The following is a 9,170-nucleotide window of genomic DNA, read 5'->3' on the forward strand; positions in this document are numbered from 1 at the left end:
CGCAAATTTAAACTAATCTAACCAAAAATAAAAATAAAAATTAGACGATAAGAATAAAAAAAAATAAAAATAAAAATAGAAAACTTAAACTAAGTAAAAAAGTAAAATAAAATTAATCCTCAAAACGTATCATCTTCAAGCACATCGAATCGAGCTTTGTTAAAAAGGCTTGGTGAACAGATTCGCCACATTATTAGCAGTGGGAACCTGTTCCAGCCGGATAAGTGAATGTTCAAAACAGTCTCTGATAAAATGAATTTTGATATCAATGTGCTTGGTTTTTTAGTGCTGGACAGGATTTTTAGCAATTTGAATCGCAGCCTCATTATCACAGTAGATAGGGGTTTCTAGATAATTCAAACCGTAATCCAACAGTTGATGTTGGATCCAGATAACTTGAGAGCAACAGGCAGATGCAGCAACGTATTCCGCTTTAGCTGTTGAAGTTGAGATAGTGTGTTGCTTCTTGCACTGCCATGACACCAGCCGATCGCCAAGATATTGACACCCTCCTGAAGTAGATTTCCTGTCAAGCTCACAGCCTCCATAATTACTGTCAGCAAAAGCATATAAATCAAATGCAGAAATTTTCGGATACCAAAGACCCAATTTTGGGCAGCCTTGAATATACCAAAAAATTCTTTTGACAACAATAAGATGTGAAAGTTTAAGATTAGCCTGATAACGTGCGCATTGACAACTGCAAACATGATGTCTGGTCGGCTTGCAGTAAGATACACCAACGATCCGATCATCGATCTGTAGTGTGTCTGATCTACAGATTCGCCATCAGTATCTGGAGTCAGCAGAGGTCTTTCGGCCATCGGCGTTGATGCAGGTTTAGCGTCTTGAAACCCGAACTTCTCAAGAATATCCTCCACATACTTGGCTTGATGTAGCAGAATTCCGGTTGAATTTTTTTTTTTTGACCTGAAGCCCCAAAAACATAGTCATTTCTCCCAAGAAACTCATCTCGAACCGCTTTTTCATAACACCTTCAAACTCCTTGCATAGCTGCGAACTGGTAGACCCGAATATAATGTCGTCAACGTAAATTTGAACAAAAATCTGATCATTATCGACATGTTTGATAAACAAAGTTTGATCGGCAGTGCCACGAGAGTATCCATGCTCGAGTAAGTGCTTTGTAAGAGTCGCATACCACGCTCGAGGAGCTTGATGTAACCCATACAATGCCTTATCCAACTTGTAGACATGATTAGGATACTTTGAGTTAACAAACCCAAGGGGCTGATCAACATAGATTTCTTCCTTCACCTTGCCATACAAGAAGGCTGTCTTGACGTCCATTTGATAAACTGTGAAGTTGATATAAGAGGCATATGCAAGGAAGATACGAATAGCCTCCAAGCGAGCTACTGGAGCATAAACCTCAGTATAATCAAGACCCTCGACTTGTCGAAACCCACGAACCACCAATCTAGCTTTATTTCGCACTATAACCCCTGAATCATCCTGCTTGTTTCGATAGACCCAGCGTGTGTCAAGAGACTTTTTGCCCCTTGGTGAGTCAACCAATTTCCAAACCCCGAGTTTTTCAAACTGATTCAATTCTTCATGCATAGCATCTACCCATCTGGGCTCATTCAGAGCCATTTCAACATGCTTGGGCTCTATTTGAGAGATAAAGCAAGAGTAAAGACATGTATTGACATCTCCACTCTGACTTCTGGTTTTAACGTCATCGCCCAGCTGACCAATGATGTTCTCTATCGGATGATTGCGTTGAATTCTTGAGGGTATCTCCTGGCTGATATCATTAAGCGATATGGGAAGATTGTGAATATTGACACCTCCTTCATTTGCTGATTGTCCCACACCGGATGACTCTGCTACAAACTCATTAGAAATGTCTTCAGGAAGGAGTAGTTCCATAAAAGTTGAAGTGACAGCGGAAGCATCTCTAGACATGAACTCTCTTTCAATAGGAGTGAGTAGTGTGGCCTCAGCATCAAGAGTATCATTTTGAACTGGAGATTTTGGACTATCAGGTGGAACAAATGACTCCCCCTTAGGCGAAGCAGAGGACTCCCCCTCAGATGGCGAAGAGGATACCGTTGGGGGTCTGTAGACAACTTCTTCATCTTCGTCTTCAGAAACATTCTTCAAACCAGAGAAAGACCCAGATGAGCTATCCGAAGACACATTTATGGACTTGAAAAGCGATGTGTAGTCAAATAACCAATCTGGACCCACCCGAACATCCGTTTCGTTCTACTCTAACCAACGCACATCATAGGATTCCACAATCTGCTTCGTCATCTTATTGTAGACCCTATATGCGGTGCATGCAACATACCCTACGAAGTAACAATCATCAGCTTTGGCATGAAACTTCGGGTTGGACTCTAGGTGAAGAAGGGTGCAAGGGCAGCCAAATACACGAAAATGACTGACTGATGGCTTGTGACCATTGAGGATCTCATACGGAGTCTTCATCTGAGATTTGTTGATCAACACACGATTCTGAACGTTGAAAACAGTGTTAATCGCCTTAGCCCAAAAGAAAACTGGTATCTTGGAGTCACACAGCATTGTCCTTACAACGTATTTTAAGGTTCTATTTCTCCTTTCAACAACACCGTTTTGTTGAGGTGTGTGAGCGGAGCTGTATTAACGCATAATCCCCTTTTTTGTGAAAAAGTGATCAAGAATAGAATTCTTTAACTCTGTTCTGTTGTCGGTACGAAGCGCCTTCACCTGATTGTTGGTTTGGTTCTCAATTAGCACTATGAACTTCTTAATCAGTTCTACAACCCCAACTTTGTTGGATAAGAAGAAGACCCACATAAAACGAGAGAAATCATCAATCACAACCAGACAGTATGAACTTCTGTTGATGCTAAGGACGTTGACTGGACCGAACAAGTCCATATATAATAATTGGAGTAACTGACTTATTGAGTTAAAATTGTTTTGACAAGTGTGGTTTTCTATGATGTTTACCCTGGGCACATGACACACACTTTTCAAACGTTATGAAGTCTCTGACAGGTAAACCAAGAACCATCTCATTCTTTGCAAGACGATTTAGGTTTTTGGCGTTAGCATGACCGAGTCTTCGGTGCCACAACATTGCATTTTGTTCTAAGATCTTTGAAAAGAGGCACATAACTTGCTCTGGAAGATTGCTATTCATATCAATAATGTAAGCATTCTCATCCCTTTTAGATTTTACAAGAATCCACTCTTCTGGGATGACAAAGCCTGGCTTAAGAATCATACATTCTTTGTCAGTGAAATGTGTAGAATAGCCTTTGTCGCATATCCGAGATACACTCAACAAACTATGCTTTAATTTGGGAGCAAAGTTGACATTCTCGAAACTTAACACTCCATTTGTAACGGTTCCTCTCTGAGTGGTCTTATCACCTTCTCCACCCGCAAAGGAAACATATCCCCCATTAAAAGATTGAATGTTGTTCAGTTGGGAGATATCTCCTGTCATATGTCGGGAGTAGCCGCTGTCGACAAACCAAGGTCTGACGACATTCCCCCGCAACTATCCTTGCAAAATGTGCGGGTTCATTCAGATTTGGGAACCTAGGTCATCACTTTCCTGGGTTGACCCGTTGCCTTTTCAGATTTATCATTATTTACTAATTTTCCAGAGGATACAAATGATAGATTGGAACTTATTTTGGGTAGCCATTGATAATTAGGTTTTCTAACAGTCACCGATGGTTTTGAAACATGATTTTTATCAGTTTTCTTTGAGCATCTGGCTTTTCTACTAGAATTGGTTGAAGACCCAGAGCTACTCCTTGACAAAACCAATCTTAGCTGAGCCATGTTTTGTTTTGACAAACTCTTTGGGACTTTGTTATGAAAAACCTTCTTATTATTTTAAAAACTCCCCGTTTTCTACTACGATCATCCTTCCAATCATCATTCCGAGAACAAGTTTCAGAGGATTTTCTAGTTAAAGACCTTCCTCTAAATTCGTTCTCTCCTCTTTGTGACATATAATGTACAAACATTCTATTACGACAATTTCTAGCTATATGACCACCAATACCACAATTGAAACAAATCTGTTTGTTATTGTTAAAACTAGTACTGCTCTTTTCAGATTTGTTTTCCATACCAACACCCTTGCTTTTCTCACATGAACATGAACAAGAATTAGGTTGTGAGATAAGTGAGGGTGTGTCAGATGGAGAAACTTGTGAAACTGGTGGTTTTTTATTAGTGTCATCACAAACATTAGAATTGTCAACCACATCATCAAACACTTTTAAAACATTCAAACCAGTATCAGAAGGTGCAGAAAAATCAGAAAAAAATTGTCACTTTCAACATTAGAAAAATTAAAGTCTTTATTTAAAACTAAAACTTCAGGTTCAGACTCAGTTTTATTTTCAGAAACAGATCCTTCAACTTCGTGCTTTGACTGATTTAAGGATTGATCTGCAAGAGAAGTAGAAATGTTAGTACTTTCAACATTAATAAATCCTCCCGAAACAAACCTAGACGGCTTGCCATAAACCATGAATGGTTCATTGGCAATCTCCTCCTTGGACAAAGGTTGGAACTGATATGAATGGTTGAAAGGAGGAGGCACTTTGTCATACCCTAGACCCTTTGACTGATTATGTTTAAATTGCATGCAGTGGTCTATCATGTTGGCAACTACTTCACTTGATACATCAAATTTTCTAAAATCGAAATCAGCAGTCTCAAATTTGCTCTTTAATGTGTCAAGTTCAGTAATTAATTCAACGTTCTGTCTCTTTATGTAGTGATAATTCTCACATTTATTACTGTAGTCCTCCTGAAGTCTTCTAAAGTCCTTTATTTTAGTTTCTAACTGGGCCTTAAGGGGTTTTTGTCCTTTTCTAAGTTGATAGCCCTCATATCTAAGGTCCTCTACTTCTCTATGTAATGTTTCTATTTCTTCATGAAGAATTTTAACATAATCAATACAAGCTTGAGAGCATGAAGGCAAACTTACCTCACTTTTCTTTGGTTCAGAAGTAGAAGATACCATCAACGCAAACTGAAGCTCCATCATCTTTTCTTTAGTAGCAACACTCTCCACAGAAGCTACATCTTTAACTTGGGCTAGGTGAGCATTTTCAGGTTTTGAAATATTCAAGGCCTGCATCTGGTCCTCCCAGTCAAATGACTAAGCAACCATAGCCTTCTCGCTGTTGACCTGAGCACCTCCCCGATTGTTTCACATCGCCACCATTATCCTGTTGTTGTTCAATATTTGATCTGGCATCGGACACTCACGAGCAAAATGACCTGGCTCGTGACAATTGAAACAACGTAGCTTTCCCTTGTTGAACCCTACCTTCTTATCGGCACTCATACCCCAGTTGTTCTTCCCGGTCTTCTTATCAAACTGCTTCGCCCTGAAAACTGCCATGTCAATTTGCCATGTTATATCCATTTCTTCCACGTCTTCTAGATGAATCTGATCCAGATCAGCAAACGACAATCGTGGTGGAAGATCTCCAGCTACAAGAGCACTGTAGCAGTTAACAAGTCCTGTGGATAGAGCAAGATTTTCATCACACTCCTTAGCACTTGAGGAAGAAGCGCCATTAGAAGAAGACGCAACTTGAGAGGCAGCAAATGATTGGTTATGAGGAAGAGGCATGGATGATGCAGCAGGAAGTGAAGTAGCTGATAAAGTGGAAAAGGATTGAGTCCGAACTTGTTGAACATCATAAGGTTGACCCGTAGAGGGAAAAGTGAGAGATAAAAGAGCATTGTTAGATGAAATTCCATGATTTGCAGCTGAGTACGAATTCACATGGTTTATCTCCCGCTGTTTATCATCGATATCACACGCCTTGATGATTGCCATCACTTCAGCAAGAGTAAGGCGATTTAGGTCTTTGGTCTTCTTGATAACGGCCACATTCATGTCCCATGACTTTGGAAGGGCATTTAGTAGCTTCTTGTTTATTTCAGACTTTGTCAAGAAGATCCCATCTATACTCATCTCAGTGGTGAGAGTTGGGAATCGTTGAAGTTGTGCCTCCAGGGTCTCACCAGGAATGTAATTGAACATGTTGAACTTTTGGTGCAACCTGTCGTGGAGACTCTCCTTCATATCTTCATTCCCTTCCTATACCTCAATTAGGGCTTCCCACAAAGCCTTTGCTGAAGTATACTCCCTAAAACCTTGAGCTATATCCGGAGACAGGGCCATGGTTAGAGTGGCCAAAGCCCGTTCTTGCTCCTCAACCTTCTCAAAATCTTCATCAGTGTAATTCTCAATTGCTTTGTCAACCACTTTCCCTGCAACAGTTGTGGTTATTCTGATGGGATTCTTGACGATGCTTCTCCAAATTTTGAAGTCCTTCATTTTAATGTACTTCTCAATTCGGTATTTCCACTCAGGAAAACCATCTGCAGACAAGAGTCTTGGAATGCGAGTAGTTGTGCTCATAACAGAGTCCAACTCATGGTGATGTGTTTGATTTTGAGAATCCATTGAGTATTAAGTTAAATGAAAATTAAATTAATATTTTTTTTTAAATTTGAGTTTCCGGTCAAAACAAGCATTTACGGTCAAAGGGGTGTTTACGGCCATAAACTATGTTTACGGTCGAGAGTTTATAGTCGTGAAGAGTTTGCGGTTTCTGTATACGGTTTATGAGTCTAAGCTTGCGGTTATTAAAGATGCTTGATTCACGATCTAAGAACGAAGTTTACGGCCCAAGAAATTTCTTGAGCTTGCGTTTGTAAACTGAGTTTGCTGCCGTAAACTCTAGGCAGTAAACTCTCAGAACTTCAAGAAATCACGATTTTTGGATTAAACTTGATTCCTGTTCGCAGCAAACACCAACTCCAGTCGCAAACAATGAGGAATATGGCCAAAAACTCGATTGTAGGATGCTTTGACACTGGTTCTGCTCTGATACCAATTGTATGGTCCAGAAACGGATCTTACCAGTGATCAAACAAGCAAAACAATCAATAATAATAAGAATGAAGTAGAAACAGAAATCAGAACAAGCTTGCAAATGCTTCTATTAATGAAAACGTTTGGTACAACTTGTCAATAGCAGCCGCGAACTCTGTGGCATCAACAACCATTAAATGACCTAGCTAGCCTCTATATATAATGGACTTGGGCCGACTTTGTGTTTATGGCCGTAAACAGGCTTACAGCCGTAAACTCATAACATGGCCGTAAACAACAAATAAACTACTAAAACTGCATATTGACCCAAAAGAACCTATTACAACGAAAGCCTAGGCCAAACCATTAAGTGGACCCTTCAATTAATGTATTATAAGAATAATATATTAAAAGAGAAATCATAGTGTTTAATTAATATTAGTCAAGAATCAATAAGAATTAATTTTGTGGCTAAAAGAGATTAATTAAATAAAGGGGACTGATTGTGTAATTATAAGATAGTTTCATAAATGGGCTAATGGACTCCTTAGAAGTTGGAGTGGACGAAATCTATGTGGAAACGTATAAGAATCCGTCCAAGGCCTCTAAGGAGGGAGTTCATGGGCTGCTTATGGCCTAAGTAGTCAAATTAGGGTTTCCTAGTTGAAAACCCTAATAGCCTCCCTATATAAGGAACCCCTAAGGCCCCAAAAAGGTGGTGAAGCAATCCCTAAGGGTTCTTGGACGTTTTGGTGCTCCTCCTCCTTCTCCTAGGTCAACTTGTTGCTCATTGTGTTTGTGACTCCATTAGAGGTGCAACATTTGAGGCACTAAGCTTTCAAAGGTCAATATTAAAAGGAATTGTGATTGTTAATTCTACATAACAATCAAGGTAAGATCTAAACCCTAATTCATATGTTAATTCGATTATTGTATGCTAGATCTAGGGTTTATGATCTTTTGATGATTATTTCATGCTCATTAGAGAAACTAGATCCAAAGCTTTAGGGTTAGTATGTACACCATAAGATTGATGTAGTGCTCAAAACCCATCATAATTGAATTCGTGCGCCTTTAGTTGTCTCGAGGCATAGGCAATAACCTTTCCTCACTGCATAAGCACACAGCCTAGCCTCTGATTGGATGCATCGCAATATACAACGAAATCCTCTATCCCCTCTAGAAGAGACAAGATAGGTATGTTGCACAGGGCTTGCTTCAAAGTTTGGAATGCAGTGTCTTGTTTTTCTCCCCAGCTAAAAGTTACACCCTTTTGAATCAGTGCAGTAAGAGGTTTAGCAATTTTGGAGAAGTTTTGTATGAATCTACGATAGTAGCCAGCAAATCCCAAAAATTGGCGGATTTCTGTTGGCGTTCTGGGAGCTGACTAGTTCTCGATTGCCTTTATTTTGTAGGGTCCACGTGCGGCCTTCTTCGCTAACCACGTGACCAAGGAAATTGACCTTCCTAATCCAAAACTAACACTTTGAGAATGTAGCATAAAGCTTTTCCGCCCTTAAGGTTTCTAAGACTTGTCTCAGGTGTTGGCTATGTTCTTCCTTACTTCGTGAATAGACGAGTATATCATTTATGAAGACTATTACGAATTTGTCTAGGAAGGAACGACATACCCTGTTCATTAAATCCATGAACACTGCGGGTGCGTTGGTTAGACCAAATGGCATTATTACAAATTTCTAGTGACCATAACGAGTTCTGAATGTTTTTTTTGGGAATATCATTCTCGCAAACTCGTAATTGGTGATACCCTGATCTTAGGTCTATCTTCGAAAAGTAGCTAGCTCCTTGGAGTTGATCAAAGAGGTCATCTATTCGTGGAAGAGGGTATCGGTTCTTAATTGTAAGCTTGTTCAGCTCACGGTAGTCTATGCACATTCTGAAATATCCATCCTTCTTCTTAACGAACAAGACAGGTGCTCCCCAGGGTGAGAAGCTTGGTCTAATGAATCCTTTACTTAGCAGTTCATTAAGTTGGTTAGACAATTCCTACATCTCCGCTGGAGCTAGATGATACGAGGATTTGGCTATGGGGGTAGCTCCAGGAATTAAGTCGATTCAGAACTCGACTTGGCATTCGGGAGGAACTCCTGGAAGATCTTGGGGGAAGATATCAGGAAAGTTACAGACATCGGGGATGCTCTCGAGGTCTTTAACTTCTTTTTTTCATTAACTATATGAGCTAGGAATGCATGACACTCCTTTTGTCACACCCCCGAACCAGACGGCGGAAACGTCCGGGGGCTGTCGTGACTCAATTGAATACCAT

Source organism: Lactuca serriola, chromosome 1, assembly GCF_051521515.1.
Source record: "Lactuca serriola cultivar US96UC23 chromosome 1, Lser_US96UC23_V15, whole genome shotgun sequence".
Taxonomy (NCBI): domain Eukaryota; kingdom Viridiplantae; phylum Streptophyta; class Magnoliopsida; order Asterales; family Asteraceae; genus Lactuca; species Lactuca serriola.